Raw genomic sequence first — 17284 nt, 5'->3', positions numbered from 1 at the left:
GTTTCTAAGGGGAGGAGTGAGGTGGGAGTTTTGATGGGGAGGGGACAGGGGCAGTTTTTAAGGAAAGGAGTGAGGAGGGAGTTTTAAGGGGAGGAGTGAGGGGGGAGTTTTGATTGAGAGGAGTTAGGTGGGAGCTTTGAAGGGGAGGGGGTGAGCAGGGAGTTTCTAAGGGGAGGAGTTAGGTGGGAGCTTTGAAGGGGAGGGGGTGAGCGGGGAGTTTCTAAGGGGAGGAGTGAGGTGGGAGTTTTGAAGGAGAGGGGACAGGGGCAGTTTTTAAGGAAAGGAGTGAGGAGGGAGTTTTAAGGGGAGGAGTGAGGGGGGAGTTTTGATTGAGAGGAGTTAGGTGGGAGCTTTGAAGGGGAGGGGGTGAGCGGGGAGTTTCTAAGGGGAGGAGTGAGGTGGGAGTTTTGAAGGGGAGGGGAGAGGGGCAGTTTTTAAGGAAAGGAGTGAGGAGGGAGTTTTAAGGGGAGGAGTGAGGGGGGAGTTTTGATTGAGAGGAGTTAGGTGGGAGCTTTGAAGGGGAGGGGGTGAGCGGGGAGTTTCTAAGGGGAGGAGTGAGGTGGGAGTTTTGATGGGGAGGGGACAGGGGCAGTTTTTAAGGAAAGGAGTGAGGAGGGAGTTTTAAGGGGAGGAGTGAGGGGGGAGTTTTGATTGAGAGGAGTTAGGTGGGAGCTTTGAAGGGGAGGGGGTGAGCGGGGAGTTTCTAAGGGGAGGAGTGAGGTGGGAGTTTTGAAGGGGAGGGGAGAGGGGCAGTTTTTAAGGAAAGGAGTGAGGAGGGAGTTTTAAGGGGAGGAGTGAGGGGGGAGTTTTGATTGAGAGGAGTTAGGTGGGAGCTTTGAAGGGGAGGGGGTGAGCGGGGAGTTTCTAAGTGGAGGAGTGAGGTGGGAGTTTTGATGGGGAGGGGACAGGGGCAGTTTTTAAGGAAAGGAGTGAGGAGGGAGTTTTAAGGGGAGGAGTGAGGAGGGAGTTTTGAAGGGGAGGGGAGAGGGGCAGTTTTTAAGGAAAGGAGTGAGGAGGGAGTTTTAAGGGGAGGAGTGAGGGGGGAGTTTTAAGGGGAGGAGTGAGGGGGGAGTTTTAAGGAAAGGAGTGGGGTGGGAGTTTTAAGGGGAGGAGTGAGGGGGAGTTTTAAGGGGAGGAGTGAGGGGGGAGTTTTAAGGGGAGGAGTGAGGGGGGAGTTTTAAGGAAAGGAGTGGGGTGGGAGTTTTAAGGGGAGGAGTGAGGGGGAGTTTTGATGGGGAGGGGACAGGGGCAGTTTTTAAGGAAAGGAGTGAGGAGGGAGTTTTAAGGGGAGGAGTGAGGAGGGAGTTTTAAGGGGAGGAGTGAGGTGGGAGTTTTAAGGGGAGGAGTGAGGGGGGAGTTTTAAGGAAAGGAGTGGGGTGGGAGTTTTAATGGGAGGAGTGAGGGGGAGTTTTGATGGGGAGGGGACAGGGGCAGTTTTTAAGGAAAGGAGTGAGGAGGGAGTTTTAAGGGGAGGAGTGAGGGGGGAGTTTTGATTGAGAGGAGTTAGGTGGGAGCTTTGAAGGGGAGGGGGTGAGCGGGGAGTTTCTAAGGGTAGGAGTGAGGTGGGAGTTTTGAAGGAGAGGGGACAGGGGCAGTTTTTAAGGAAAGGAGTGAGGAGGGAGTTTTAAGGGGAGGAGTGAGGGGGAGTTTTGATTGAGAGGAGTTAGGTGGGAGCTTTGAAGGGGAGGGGTGAGCGGGGAGTTTCTAAGGGGAGGAGTGAGGTGGGAGTTTTGAAGGGGAGGGGAGAGGGGCAGTTTTTAAGGAAAGGAGTGAGGAGGGAGTTTTAAGGGGAGGAGTGAGGGGAGTTTTGATGGGGAGGAGTGAGGGGAGTTTTGATGGGGAGGAGTGAGGTGGGAGTTTTGAAGGGGAGGGGAGAGGGGCAGTTTTTAAGTGGAGGAATGAGGGTGGAGTTTTGATGGGGAGGAGTGAGGAGGGAGTTTTGATGGGGAGGAATGAGGTGGGAGTTTTGAAGGGGAGGGGAGAGGAGCAGTTTTTAAGGGAAGGAATGAGGGGGGAGTTTTGATGGGGAGGAGTGAGGGGGGAGTTTTGATGGGGAGGAATGAGGTGGGAGTTTTGAAGGGGAGGGTAGAGGGACAGTTTTTAAGGGGAGGAATGAGGGGGGACTTTTGATGGGGAGGAGTGAGGGGGGAGTTTTGATGGGGAGGAATTAGGTGGGAGTTTTGAAGGGGAGGGGAGAGGGACAGTTTTTAAGGAAAGGAGTGAGGAGGGAGTTTTAAGGGGAGGAGTGAGGGGGGAGTTTTAAGGAAAGGAGTGGGGTGGGAGTTTTAAGGGGAGGAGTGAGGGGAGTTTTGATGGGGAGGGGACAGGGGCAGTTTTTAAGGGGAGGAATGAGGGGGGAGTTTTGATGGGGAGGAGTGAGGGGGGAGTTTTGATGGGGAGGAATGAGGTGGGAGTTTTGAAGGGGAGGGTAGAGGGGCAGTTTTTAAGGGGAGGAATGAGGGGGGACTTTTGATGGGGAGGAGTGAGGGGGGAGTTTTAAGGGGAGGAGTGAGGGGGGAGTTTTGATTGAGAGGAGTTAGGGGGGAGTTTTAAGGGGAGGAGTGAGGGGGAGTTTTGATGGGGAGGGGACAGGGGCAGTTTTTAAGGAAAGGAGTGAGGAGGGAGTTTTAAGGGGAGGAGTGAGGGGGGAGTTTTGATTGAGAGGAGTTAGGTGGGAGCTTTGAAGGGGAGGGGGTGAGCGGGGAGTTTCTAAGGGGAGGAGTGAGGTGGGAGTTTTGAAGGAGAGGGGACAGGGGCAGTTTTTAAGGAAAGGAGTGAGGAGGGAGTTTTAAGGGGAGGAGTGAGGGGGGAGTTTTGATTGAGAGGAGTTAGGTGGGAGCTTTGAAGGGGAGGGGGTGAGCAGGGAGTTTCTAAGGGGAGGAGTGAGGTGGGAGTTTTGAAGGGGAGGGGAGAGGGGCAGTTTTTAAGGAAAGGAGTGAGGAGGGAGTTTTAAGGGGAGGATTGAGGGGAGTTTTGATGGGGAGGAGTGAGGGGAGTTTTGATGGGGAGGAGTGAGGTGGGAGTTTTGAAGGGGAGGGGAGAGGGGCAGTTTTTAAGTGGAGGAATGAGGGTGGAGTTTTGATGGGGAGGAGTGAGGAGGGAGTTTTGATGGAGAGGAATTAGGTGGGAGTTTTGAAGGGGAGGGGAGAGGGGCAGTTTTTAAGGAAAGGAGTGAGGAGGGAGTTTCTAAGGGGAGGAGTGAGGTGGGAGTTTTGAAGGAGAGGGGACAGGGGCAGTTTTTAAGGAAAGGAGTGAGGAGGGAGTTTTAAGGGGAGGAGTGAGGGGGGAGTTTTGATTGAGAGGAGTTAGGTGGGAGCTTTGAAGGGGAGGGGGTGAGCAGGGAGTTTCTAAGGGGAGGAGTGAGGTGGGAGTTTTGAAGGGGAGGGGAGAGGGGCAGTTTTTAAGGAAAGGAGTGAGGAGGGAGTTTTAAGGGGAGGAGTGAGGGGAGTTTTGATGGGGAGGAGTGAGGGGAGTTTTGCTGGGGAGGAGTGAGGTGGGAGTTTTGAAGGGGAGGGGAGAGGGGCAGTTTTTAAGTGGAGGAATGAGGGTGGAGTTTTGATGGGGAGGAGTGAGGAGGGAGTTTTGATGGGGAGGAATGAGGTGGGAGTTTTGAAGGGGAGGAGTGAGGGGGGAGTTTTGATGGGGAGGTATGAGGTGGGAGTTTTGAAGGGGAGGGTAGAGGGGCAGTTTTTAAGGGGAGGAATGAGGGGAGACTTTTGATGGGGAGGAGTGAGGGGGAAGTTTTGATGGGGAGGAATTAGGTGGGAGTTTTGAAGGGGAGGGGAGAGGGGCAGTTTTTAAGGAAAGGAGTGAGGAGGGAGTTTTAAGGGGAGGAGTGAGGTGGGAGTTTTGAAGGAGAGGGGACAGGGGCAGTTTTTAAGGAAAGGAGTGAGGAGGGAGTTTTAAGGGGAGGAGTGAGGGGGGAGTTTTGATTGAGAGGAGTTAGGTGGGAGCTTTGAAGGGGAGGGGGTGAGCAGGGAGTTTCTAAGGGGAGGAGTGAGGTGGGAGTTTTGAAGGGGAGGGGAGAGGGGCAGTTTTTAAGGAAAGGAGTGAGGAGGGAGTTTTAAGGGGAGGAGTGAGGGGATTTTGATGGGGAGGAGTGAGGGGAGTTTTGATGGGGAGGAGTGAGGTGGGAGTTTTGAAGGGGAGGGGAGAGGGGCAGTTTTTAAGTGGAGGAATGAGGGTGGAGTTTTGATGGGGAGGAGTGAGGAGGGAGTTTTGATGGGGAGGAATGAGGTGGGAGTTTTGAAGGGGAGGAGTGAGGGGGAGTTTTGATGGGGAGGAATGAGGTGGGAGTTTTGAAGGGGAGGGTAGAGGGGCAGTTTTTAAGGGGAGGAATGAGGGGGGACTTTTGATGGGGAGGAGTGAGGGGAGTTTTGATGGGGAGGAATGAGGTGGGAGTTTTGAAGGAGAGGGGAGAGGGGCAGTTTTTAAGGAAAGGAGTGAGGAGGGAGTTTTAAGGGGAGGAGTGAGGGGGGAGCTTTGATGGGGAGGAGTGAGGGGAGTTTTGATGGGGAGGAGTGAGGGGAGTTTTGATGGGGAGGAGTGAGGTGGGAGTTTTGAAGGGGAGGGGAGAGGGGCAGTTTTTAAGTGGAGGAATTAGGGTGGAGTTTTGATGGGGAGGAGTGAGGAGGGAGTTTTGATGGGGAGGAATGAGGTGGGAGTTTTGAAGGGGAGGGGAGAGGGACAGTTTTTAAGGGGAGGAATGAGGGGGGAGTTTTGATGGGGAGGAGTGAGGGGGGAGTTTTGATGGGGAGGAATGAGGTGGGAGTTTTGAAGGGGAGGGTAGAGGGGCAGTTTTTAAGGGGAGGAATGAGGGGGGACTTTTGATGGGGAGGAGTGAGGGGGGAGTTTTGATGGGGAGGAATTAGGTGGGAGTTTTGAAGGGGAGGGGAGAGGGGCAGTTTTTAAGGAAAGGAGTGAGGAGGGAGTTTTAAGGGGAGGAGTGAGGGGGGAGTTTTGAAGGGGAGGGGAGAGGGGCAGTTTTTAAGGAAAGGAGTGAGGAGGGAGTTTTAAGGGGAGGAGTGAGGGGGGAGTTTTAAGGAAAGGAGTGGGGTGGGAGTTTTAAGGGGAGGAGTGAGGGGGAGTTTTGATGGGGAGGGGACAGGGGCAGTTTTTAAGGAAAGGAGTGAGGAGGGAGTTTTAAGGGGAGGAGTGAGGGGGGAGTTTTGATTGAGAGGAGTTAGGTGGGAGCTTTGAAGGGGAGGGGTGAGCGGGGAGTTTCTAAGGGGAGGAGTGAGGTGGGAGTTTTGAAGGAGAGGGGACAGGGGCAGTTTTTAAGGAAAGGAGTGAGGAGGGAGTTTTAAGGGGAGGAGTGAGGGGGGAGTTTTGATTGAGAGGAGTTAGGTGGGAGCTTTGAAGGGGAGGGGGTGAGCGGGGAGTTTCTAAGGGGAGGAGTGAGGTGGGAGTTTTGAAGGGGAGGGGAGAGGGGCAGTTTTTAAGGAAAGGAGTGAGGAGGGAGTTTTAAGGGGAGGAGTGAGGGGGGAGTTTTAAGGGGAGGAGTGAGGGGGGAGTTTTAAGGAAAGGAGTGGGGTGGGAGTTTTAAGGGGAGGAGTGAGGGGGGAGTTTTAAGGGGAGGAGTGAGGGGGGAGTTTTAAGGAAAGGAGTGGGGTGGGAGTTTTAAGGGAGGAGTGAGGGGGAGTTTTGATGGGGAGGGGACAGGGGCAGTTTTTAAGGAAAGGAGTGAGGAGGGAGTTTTAAGGGGAGGAGTGAGGAGGGAGTTTTAAGGGGAGGAGTGAGGTGGGAGTTTTAAGGGGAGGAGTGAGGGGGGAGTTTTAAGGAAAGGAGTGGGGTGGGAGTTTTAATGGGAGGAGTGAGGGGGAGTTTTGATGGGGAGGGGACAGGGGCAGTTTTTAAGTAAAGGAGTGAGGAGGGAGTTTTAAGGGGAGGAGTGAGGGGGGAGTTTTGATTGAGAGGAGTTAGGTGGGAGCTTTGAAGGGGAGGGGGTGAGCGGGGAGTTTCTAAGGGTAGGAGTGAGGTGGGAGTTTTGAAGGAGAGGGGACAGGGGCAGTTTTTAAGGAAAGGAGTGAGGAGGAAGTTTTAAGGGGAGGAGTGAGGGGGAGTTTTGATTGAGAGGAGTTAGGTGGGAGCTTTGAAGGGGAGGGGTGAGCGGGGAGTTTCTAAGGGGAGGAGTGAGGTGGGAGTTTTGAAGGGGAGGGGAGAGGGGCAGTTTTTAAGGAAAGGAGTGAGGAGGGAGTTTTAAGGGGAGGAGTGAGGGGAGTTTTGATGGGGAGGAGTGAGGGGAGTTTTGATGGGGAGGAGTGAGGTGGGAGTTTTGAAGGGGAGGGGAGAGGGGCAGTTTTTAAGTGGAGGAATGAGGGTGGAGTTTTGATGGGGAGGAGTGAGGAGGGAGTTTTGATGGGGAGGAATGAGGTGGGAGTTTTGAAGGGGAGGGGAGAGGAGCAGTTTTTAAGGGAAGGAATGAGGGGGGAGTTTTGATGGGGAGGAGTGAGGGGGGAGTTTTGATGGGGAGGAATGAGGTGGGAGTTTTGAAGGGGAGGGGAGAGGGACAGTTTTTAAGGAGAGGAATGAGGGGGGACTTTTGATGGGGAGGAGTGAGGGGGGAGTTTTGATGGGGAGGAATTAGGTGGGAGTTTTGAAGGGGAGGGGAGAGGGACAGTTTTTAAGGAAAGGAGTGAGGAGGGAGTTTTAAGGGGAGGAGTGAGGGGGGAGTTTTAAGGAAAGGAGTGGGGTGGGAGTTTTAAGGGGAGGAGTGAGGGGGAGTTTTGATGGGGAGGGGACAGGGGCAGTTTTTAAGGGGAGGAATGAGGGGGGAGTTTTGATGGGGAGGAGTGAGGGGGGAGTTTTGATGGGGAGGAATGAGGTGGGAGTTTTGAAGGGGAGGGTAGAGGGGCAGTTTTTAAGGGGAGGAATGAGGGGGGACTTTTGATGGGGAGGAGTGAGGGGGGAGTTTTGATGGGGAGGAATTAGGTGGGAGTTTTGAAGGGGAGGGGAGAGGGGCAGTTTTTAAGGAAAGGAGTGAGGAGGGAGTTTTAAGGGGAGGAGTGAGGGGGGAGTTTTGAAGGGGAGGGGAGAGGGGCAGTTTTTAAGGAAAGGAGTGAGGAGGGAGTTTTAAGGGGAGGAGTGAGGGGAGTTTTGATTGAGAGGAGTTAGGGGGGAGTTTTAAGGGGAGGAGTGAGGGGGAGTTTTGATGGGGAGGAGACAGGGGCAGTTTTTAAGGAAAGGAGTGAGGAGGGAGTTTTAAGGGGAGGAGTGAGGGGGGAGTTTTGATTGAGAGGAGTTAGGTGGGAGCTTTGAAGGGGAGGGGGTGAGCGGGGAGTTTCTAAGGGGAGGAGTGAGGTGGGAGTTTTGAAGGAGAGGGGACAGGGGCAGTTTTTAAGGAAAGGAGTGAGGAGGGAGTTTTAAGGGGAGGAGTGAGGGGGGAGTTTTGATTGAGAGGAGTTAGGTGGGAGCTTTGAAGGGGAGGGGGTGAGCAGGGAGTTTCTAAGGGGAGGAGTGAGGTGGGAGTTTTGAAGGGGAGGGGAGAGGGGCAGTTTTTAAGGAAAGGAGTGAGGAGGGAGTTTTAAGGGGAGGAGTGAGGGGAGTTTTGATGGGGAGGAGTGAGGGGAGTTTTGATGGGGAGGAGTGAGGTGGGAGTTTTGAAGGGGAGGGGAGAGGGGCAGTTTTTAAGTGGAGGAATGAGGGTGGAGTTTTGATGGGGAGGAGTGAGGAGGGAGTTTTGATGGGGAGGAATGAGGTGGGAGTTTTGAAGGGGAGGAGTGAGGGGGGAGTTTTGATGGGGAGGAATGAGGTGGGAGTTTTGAAGGGGAGGGTAGAGGGGCAGTTTTTAAGGGGAGGAATGAGGGGAGACTTTTGATGGGGAGGAGTGAGGGGGGAGTTTTGATGGGGAGGAATTAGGTGGGAGTTTTGAAGGGGAGGGGAGAGGGGCAGTTTTTAAGGAAAGGAGTGAGGAGGGAGTTTTAAGGGGAGGAGTGAGGTGGGAGTTTTGAAGGAGAGGGGACAGGGGCAGTTTTTAAGGAAAGGAGTGAGGAGGGAGTTTTAAGGGGAGGAGTGAGGGGGGAGTTTTGATTGAGAGGAGTTAGGTGGGAGCTTTGAAGGGGAGGGGGTGAGCAGGGAGTTTCTAAGGGGAGGAGTGAGGTGGGAGTTTTGAAGGGGAGGGGAGAGGGGCAGTTTTTAAGGAAAGGAGTGAGGAGGGAGTTTTAAGGGGAGGAGTGAGGGGAGTTTTGATGGGGAGGAGTGAGGGGAGTTTTGATGGGGAGGAGTGAGGTGGGAGTTTTGAAGGGGAGGGGAGAGGGGCAGTTTTTAAGTGGAGGAATGAGGGTGGAGTTTTGATGGGGAGGAGTGAGGAGGGAGTTTTGATGGGGAGGAATGAGGTGGGAGTTTTGAAGGGGAGGAGTGAGGGGGGAGTTTTGATGGGGAGGAATGAGGTGGGAGTTTTGAAGGGGAGGATAGAGGGGCAGTTTTTAAGGGGAGGAATGAGGGGGGACTTTTGATGGGGAGGAGTGAGGGGGAGTTTTGATGGGGAGGAATGAGGTGGGAGTTTTGAAGGAGAGGGGAGAGGGGCAGTTTTTAAGGAAAGGAGTGAGGAGGGAGTTTTAAGGGGAGGAGTGAGGGGGGAGCTTTGATGGGGAGGAATGAGGTGGGAGCTTTGATGGGGAGGAGTGAGGTGGGAGTTTTGAAGGGGAGGGGAGAGGGGCAGTTTTTAAGGAAAGGAGTGAGGAGGGAGTTTTAAGGGGAGGAGTGAGGGGAGTTTTGATGGGGAGGAGTGAGGTGGGAGTTTTGATGGGGAGGAATGAGGTGGGAGCTTTGATGGGGAGGAGTGAGGTGGGAGTTTTGAAGGGGAGGGGAGAGGGGCAGTTTTTAAGGAAAGGAGTGAGGAGGGAGTTTTAAGGGGAGGAGTGAGGGGAGTTTTGATGTGGAGGAGTGAGGGGAGTTTTGATGGGGAGGAGTGAGGTGGGAGTTTTGAAAGGGAGGGGAGAGGGGCAGTTTTTAAGGAAAGGAGTGAGGAGGGAGACTTGAAGGGGAGGAGTGAGGGGAGTTTTGAAGGGGAGGAGTGAGGGGAGTTTTGAAGGGGAGGAGTGAGGGGAGTTTTGAAGGGGAGGGGAGAGGGGCAGTTTTTAAGGAAAGGAGTGAGGAGGGAGTTTTAAGGGGAGGAGTGAGGTGGGAGTTTTGAAGGAGAGGGGACAGGGGCAGTTTTTAAGGAAAGGAGTGAGGAGGGAGTTTTAAGGGGAGGAGTGAGGGGGGAGGTTTGATTGAGAGGAGTTAGGTGGGAGCTTTGAAGGGGAGGGGGTGAGCAGGGAGTTTCTAAGGGGAGGAGTGAGGTGGGAGTTTTGAAGGGGAGGGGAGAGGGGCAGTTTTTAAGGAAAGGAGTGAGGAGGGAGTTTTAAGGGGAGGAGTGAGGGGAGTTTTGATGGGGAGGAGTGAGGGGAGTTTTGATGGGGAGGAGTGAGGTGGGAGTTTTGAAGGGGAGGGGAGAGGGGCAGTTTTTAAGTGGAGGAATGAGGGTGGAGTTTTGATGGGGAGGAGTGAGGAGGGAGTTTTGATGGGGAGGAATGAGGTGGGAGTTTTGAAGGGGAGGAGTGAGGGGGGAGTTTTGATGGGGAGGAATGAGGTGGGAGTTTTGAAGGGGAGGGTAGAGGGGCAGTTTTTAAGGGGAGGAATGAGGGGGGACTTTTGATGGGGAGGAGTGAGGGGGAGTTTTGATGGGGAGGAATGAGGTGGGAGTTTTGAAGGAGAGGGGAGAGGGGCAGTTTTTAAGGAAAGGAGTGAGGAGGGAGTTTTAAGGGGAGGAGTGAGGGGGGAGCTTTGATGGGGAGGAATGAGGTGGGAGCTTTGATGGGGAGGAGTGAGGTGGGAGTTTTGAAGGGGAGGGGAGAGGGGCAGTTTTTAAGGAAAGGAGTGAGGAGGGAGTTTTAAGGGGAGGAGTGAGGGGAGTTTTGATGGGGAGGAGTGAGGTGGGAGTTTTGATGGGGAGGAATGAGGTGGGAGCTTTGATGGGGAGGAGTGAGGTGGGAGTTTTGAAGGGGAGGGGAGAGGGGCAGTTTTTAAGGAAAGGAGTGAGGAGGGAGTTTTAAGGGGAGGAGTGAGGGGAGTTTTGATGTGGAGGAGTGAGGGGAGTTTTGATGGGGAGGAGTGAGGTGGGAGTTTTGAAGGGGAGGGGAGAGGGGCAGTTTTTAAGGAAAGGAGTGAGGAGGGAGACTTGAAGGGGAGGAGTGAGGGGAGTTTTGAAGGGGAGGAGTGAGGGGAGTTTTGAAGGGGAGGAGTGAGGGGAGTTTTGAAGGGGAGGTGTGAGGGGAGTTTTGAAGGGGAGGAGTGAGGGGAGTTTTGAAGGGGAGGAGTGAGGGGAGTTTTGAAAGGGAGGAGTGAGGAGGAGTTTTGAAGAGGAAGGGTGAGGAGGGAGATTTGAAAGGGAGGTGTAGGGGGAAGGTAGTGATGGAATGGGGGTATAAAGGAGTAGAGGGAGAGGCATGGAGTGGGACGCGGGTGAGTTTTACCAAATTAACAATGAATTAAATGCAAACATCCATTGCAAGTTGGGGTTCTTTAAATTTTCAAGTCAGATATACGTTTGAAAACGCCAGAGTTGGGGGTCATATGAAGGCGCGTTTAGAGAGTGTAGAAAGGAAGAGCTGTATGTGTTGGTGTGGTTGAAGGATTTATTTGAAAGCAAAGTTTTGAAGAGGAAAAAGAAGAGCAAATTATAATAGAATAGAGAATTCAACACGGAACAAAATGGAAATTGAAACATTTTAAATGGCACTGTGAAGACCGTCAAGGTAAGACGTGGAGGTGTATATCAACATTTAGTAAGCATTTGGTAGGTACGTCGGGAGCAATTACCTTTTTAATTATTATTGAAAAAAATATTATTATTGAGGGTTAGGTTGAAGAAGAAGAGGAGAGTAGAGTAAAGCAAAAGCTTGAAGAAAGGAATTTTGAGCTGGTTGGTGAATACCTTCACGATCAATGAGACGTGAATACCTTGAGAGGTCTCGCGAGATCTCGGAGACGGTGGGAGGGATTTTCGAAGCTCCACACGGTCTCCACGTTTTTCGAAGTTAAGTCTGTTCACAATTGTATTTTGTCGAAACTGTATTTATCTTTCGGTGTGTGAAGTTATTGTGTGCAACTTTGGTCGTTTCTCGGTGTTTATCTTTCATAAATTGATCGTCTGTTTGCCGTGTCACGAGCAAGACCTTTGCCGCGTCGCGAACGATTTGAAATCGAAGTTAAGTGATTGTTCCCATTTGTATTTTCGTTAAAACTGTATTTATTTATGGTGTTGTATGTATATTGTGTCCCGACGAAGATTTTTCGGTGCAAATCTTTCATACCTGTATTGAAAATCGTGTTAATTCGTGTCGTGTCTTGAGGCCTTGTACAGTGTACACTGTACAACCTTGAGGCTTTGTTTTTCTCTCAGCGGTCCGTCGTTTGTGATCCAATAACTTTCGTTCTCTGTATTCCCAGTCTTTTCACCCATAGCCTACTTCCTTGTGTAAATCGCAACTCAAAACAAACAAAAAAAACAAAAACATTTCCTTCTCTGTTCTCATTCGTTTATTCATTCTTATTCGTTCGTTCGTTCTTCGACCACGTGTTTCTCCCCCATTTCCCCAGATAGTTTTCACTGTTATTAACCTTCAATGTTTACACTTTCCCCTCAAGTTATGTATTCCATCATATTTTATAACACCTTTTTCTTCTTCTTCTTTAAAAGGCTGCTTTCGACTTGCTCACCAAATCAATTCATCCCAAAAAAAATATCCATCTCCTATAGTGCCTTTTTTCTACATTCCCTAAACTCTCCTGCACTCCATCCTCCATCCAGCGTCCTTAAACGTATTTTTAACTCGAAGGTCACAAGAAACCCATTTTGCAATAAAAGTTCGTTTCCCATAAATCGTACACTTTCTAAAATCCAATCTCACCCCTCCCCTCCAAATCTTCCCCATAACCCCTCCCCTCCAAATCTTCCCCATCACCCCTCCCCTCCAAATCTTCCCCATCACCCATCCCTTTCAAATCTACCCCCTTGCCCCCTCCCTCCTAAACTACCCCCTCACCCCTCCCCGCCAAGACGCCCCCTCGCCCCTCCCCTCCTAGACTCCTGCCTCACCCCTCCCCTCCAAATCTCCCCCATATCCCATCCCTTTCAAATCCCTCCCCTTGTCCCTTCCCTCCCAAACTCCCCCCTCACCCCTCCCCTTCAAATCTCCCCACCCTCATTGCTTCTCAATTTCCCCTCTCTCACTCCCCCTCCTCAAAGCATCCTCCCTGCTTCTTCCCCCTTCCAACTCTCACCTCCATCTCCCCCAACCTTCTGCCTCGCTCTTCCCCCTCCTCAAATAACACCTCATTGTGCCTCACCCAATCACCATCAAACCTTTTGTCCGCCCCATCCTTCCCTTTCTCCGAGCTATTCTGAAATCTCTGACACACCTTCAACAGCTCTCCCTACCTCTTCCACCTCTTCCACATCTTACCCTACCCCTCCTCCCCCCTGTTCTGTATCTGATGCTCCCCCTTCCTCTTCATTAACGGTATGGACCTCAAACATCCGGGGCCTTCGTTCAAACTTAACTGATCTCTCCATACAGGTTGCTTCTGTCAAACCAGACGTGATCTGCTTAACAGAAACTTTCCTCCTTTATGATGTCTCTGATTCCTTAGTATCTCTCCCGGGCTACTCCCTCCTCCGGTATGATAGACCTGAGCCTCGTCCTGGAGGCGGGGTTGCTATCTTTATCAAAAACTCTCTTCCTCACTCGCCCTGCACTGCACTCTCTCCACCTCACCCCCAGGAATACCTCTGGCTACGGCTTCCCCTTCGCTCCCACCTCTTGTTCATATGTGTGTTGTACCGTCCACCAAACAGTGATGACTCCATCTACATCTCGCTGTCTGATAATATGGACCAACTTCTATCTACTCATCCCAACTCTCTCTTCCTCATATGTGGTGATTTCAACTGTCATCATGCCAGTTGGCTGGGTGTGGGTACCTCTCTCACCAGCCATGGCTCCTCAGCAAAGGACTTCTGCGACTCACTGGGACTGACACAATCTGTCAATTTCCCGACCCGGATCTCAGTCAACGGAACATCTTCTCTTCTGGACTTGGTTATGACTAACTTCCCTGAAAATGGGTGCTGCTCTTCTTCTGCTCCAATCGGATCATCTGATCATGTCCTTGTTAAAGTGGACATCTCTCTGACCATCCTCAGGGAGCCTGCTCAGCGTCGACGAGTCTGGCATTTCACTCAGGCCAACTGGCACGGTCTTCAAGCAGCCATCAATCATCTGGACTGGTCTCCCATCTCTACCACCTCTGACATCAACTCATCCTGGGATTTCTTCCAAAGTAAATTGCTCTCTCTCATGCACAGATTTATCCCATCTCGTCTTCAGTTGTCATACCCTTCCTCCCGTCCATGGTACACGGAATCTTGTGGTGAGGCTGTTGCCCAGAAACAACTTGCCTTCGTCTCCTGGAAAGCAAATCCAACGGAAGGAAATCTCATTTCCTTTCACAAAGCCCGAAACAAGTGTGTGTCCACCCTCAGGAGAGCCAGGAAACAATATCTCTCCGTTCTCAAGACCGAACTCTCTTATCTGTCTCCCTCTTCCAAATCCTGGTGGCGTCTGGTCAAATCCGTTTCTGGTGTTTGTTCCCCCTCCATCCCCTCCCTTACCTCAAACGGCTACACAGCTGACTCCGCACGTGAAAAAGCTGAATGCCTCAACTCTGTGTTTGCCTCTAAATCTTGTGTCCCAAACCCATCCCTCTCTGTACCCACCATACCCAGTCGTACCCTGCTGCTCCTGGACTCCGTGTCCTTTCCTCCTGACAAGGTGGAAAAGTTTCTGTCAACCCTCGAGTCTGATTCTGCAACTGGACCCGACGGCATCAGCCCACGGGTCCTAAAATCCTGCTCTGCTGCTCTATCTCACCCTCTCTCTGTTCTCTTCACCCTCTCTTTTGCTCAAGGTCAACTGCCATCTGCTTGGAAATTAGCCAACATCACCGCTTTGCACAAAAAAGGTGCAAAAACAGATCCTAGCAACTACAGACCAATCAGCCTTCTCCCAATTATCAGCAAAGTCATGGAATCCATCATTGCTTCGGATATGAAATCTTTCCTCTTCTCCAATGGCTTGATCTCTGATCATCAATTTGGTTTCAGACCAGGTCACTCTACTCTGGACATGCTGCTTCTGCTGTCTCAACAATGGATGGAGGTCCTCAATGCCAAACAGGAAATTAGAGCTGTCTCCCTCGACATATCACGTGCCTTCGACACGGTCTGGCACCCCGCTCTGCTCACCAAACTCTCCTCCTTTGGTATCCATGGAAATCTCCACGCATGGCTGGCGGACTTCCTCTCTAGTCGTCGTCAACGTGTGGCCCTGAATGGGTTTCTCTCATCTCCTCTTCCTGTTCAGGCTGGAGTTCCCCAAGGCAGTGTTCTGGGCCCCGTGCTTTTTCTGGTCTTCATCAATGATCTCTCTGACTCTCTTGAAAATCCTCTCTATCTCTTTGCTGATGACTCCACTCTCTGCCGCTCCATTCCTCTTCCCTCAGATCGGCAGTCTGCAACCTCCTCACTCTCTGAAGACTTGGACAAAATCACAGACTGGTCAAACAAGTGCAACATGTCTTTCAATCCTGACAAATCTCACACTCTTACTATGTCTCTCCGAAAAGATCGACTGGACAACCCTCCCATCTACTTTCTCAACAATCCTCTCCAAGAAGTTCTGTCGCTCAAGCTTTTGGGTCTCACTATCTGCCATGATCTTTCTTGGGAAAACCACATTTCCAAGCTGGCCTCCAAAGCCAGTCGCCGACTGGGCATCCTCCGTCGTGCGAAGTCCTTCCTCGGCACACCTGAGCTCCTCACCACATACAAGGCTTTCATCCGCAGCTCAATGGAATACTGTTCTCCCCTATGGGCCGGTGCTCCTGCCTCACACCTAGCTCGGCTTCACGCTGTTGAAACCAAAGCTTTCAGAATTATTGGAATCTCCCGCGATGAAGCTATCTCTGAGGGCCTTTCACTCACTCACCGCAGGCAGGTAGGTGGTCTTTCTGTCTTCTACCGACTCCTCTCCGGCCTTGCACCCCCAGCTCTCTCTGTGCTCTGTCCCCCAAATATTCCTACAGGTCGCACAAGATCTGCCAGCAACCCTCTGATGGTTAAACTGCCGAAATCTCGGCTCTCTGCTCACCTTCACTCTTTCATTCCTCTTTTCTCCCACCTCTGGAACAAACTCCCTCACTCCCTTCAATCCCACTCCTCCCTCCAGGTCTTTAAAACAGCTGTTCACCACCATCTCTTATCTTCCCCCATCCAAAACCTTGATCTTTTCTACCCCCGCTAATTCACCCCAGATCCACCTTGTTTGAAATTCCAACTTCTTTCCTGGAAGTCCTGGCAGTGTCCATATGTTTTATACCTCTCCCACCACCCCTTTCCCATGCCCCCCCCCCCAAAGCCCTCGCCCTCTCTCAGATCTCTCGATGTCTCCATGTCTCTCGGTCCCTGCTCTCAAATGTTGTGTTTGTGTCCTTCCCCCTCTCTCCCCATCTTGTCTACCGCTCCCGATGTTATATGTTTTATGTGTCGGTTTGTCTTTCTGTGTGATTAATGTTCGCTCTTTCACGAGCCTCGATCTTGTATACAAAAAAAAAAAAAAAAAAAAAAATCAGAGTGGGAATGCAGAGTGGAAAACGGCAAAAATTGAGGAGAGGCCGGAAGAGGAAGTTGAAGTGGGGGAAGTAGGGTGGTCAGGGGAGGTGAAAGGTTTGGAGGTGATAAGGAAATAGTTTTTTTTTTTAGTCATGAAACAGGCATTATAATTTGGTGGATTTGAAGGAGAAATAAGGGGAGTGGGGGAGCAAACAAAAAGGCTGAAGGTAGTAGGGAGAGAAGACAATAAAAAAGACAATTGTGGACTCAAACAAGGAAAATGTAGGCCTCAAAAACCCGGCACGAAAATTCTGATGAATACTTACAAATTGGCACAAGCCTGAAAACAAAAACCGAACTCGAAGCATACAGTAAGCACAGAGACAGCAAAATAAACAGCAAAAACTCAACAAAACACCCGGGAGTACTTATATCTTTGAGGAATTTGGCAGAGACCAAAAACGGCCAACCGAGCTAAACGGTCAACTGAGGTCAGACCTTAATTTGTGATAATGAACACCTCATATTAGTAGGTGGGGCTAGCAGGTGGGAACTTCTCATGAGAGAGGCACACGTGTCACGTGTGCAAAAAACACCATCACCATCTGTCAGGCGTAATGTGATGCGGAGCCGGAAGTGCCATCTGCATTTATTTTTACAGGTGCCGCCCCGTGGACTCCACCCAAGAGAAGGGGAATGGAGAGAGACCTCGCTTGGAAGAAGGAGGGAACAGGAGAGACCTGTATACAGGAGGGACAAGAGGCCTCATGTGTTCAGATGAGAGATCAGAAAGCCTCGTGTGTAAGGAGGACAAACAAATTGAATACGGTGGAGTTTTGGAGAGCCTAATTGTGGTTTTGTCTCTTGGGATTGACCAAAGCTGGGATCACCCTGTGTTTTTGGAGGATCTCGAGGAAGAGGACGGAGGCCAGACCAGGAGGCCTCATTTAAAGGATAAAGAGTCCACAAGGCCTTGTTGAAGATGCTGATCGTTGCTGGCTTTCCTCGTGATTGGTCTTCGTCAAGCTCGGTTTGGCTTTCGGCATCTTGGTGGCTGCTCATCACCGGTTCTCGTCTTGCACCTGGTTTCCGAAGCGGTCTGCTTTGAGCCTGGCGTCCACCTGTCCATTAGAGAAAAGGGAAGCCTCGCCTACATTATTGTCTTGTTGCATGGGTGTGATCTGTGGCACCTAGTTGATTAGGAATTGCTTATTTCGCATCGTTGTACATAAGTTTGAATATTCCCATTTACCTCTTTGTGTCCATTTGACTCACTTGGTTAGTTCCGTTTTTGTTTATAGCGTCTTGTTACCCTCTTCCCTGTTTACTTTACAAAATAAATCCTTTAAAAGGTAAAAAAAAAACAAAAAACTTGCTTTTCAGGGGGGTTTGCCTTCGATTTCGGTCCAATTGAACGACCCTTGGGGAACAGTAAAGTTGTATAAATTAATTGAACGCAGTGCAATAAAAGATCATGATCATTCGGTCCATCTTCCGAGACTCAAAGTCTCGGCGCTCAGGTTTCTATCTTAATGGGAAGCTTCAGAAGTGACAATATTCCTTGACTTGTTCATATTACATTCAATACTTCAATCCTTTAAAAACTAAAATATTACTGTAAAAAGTTATTAG

General features: G+C 51.2%; 1 protein-coding gene across 3 annotated transcripts in view; it reads right to left on the bottom strand.

Moving 5' to 3' along the window:
• The window catches only part of TARBP1 (tRNA guanosine 2 -O-methyltransferase TARBP1), a 202766-nt gene that overhangs the window by 123973 nt on the left and 61509 nt on the right, over positions 1 to 17284 (bottom strand). The gene's annotated exons all lie outside the window — the stretch shown is intronic.

Source organism: Myxine glutinosa, chromosome 9, assembly GCF_964187855.1.
Source record: "Myxine glutinosa chromosome 9, kmMyxGlut1.1, whole genome shotgun sequence".
NCBI lineage: Eukaryota > Metazoa > Chordata > Myxini > Myxiniformes > Myxinidae > Myxine > Myxine glutinosa.
This window is presented reverse-complemented; position numbering and strand designations above follow the sequence as displayed.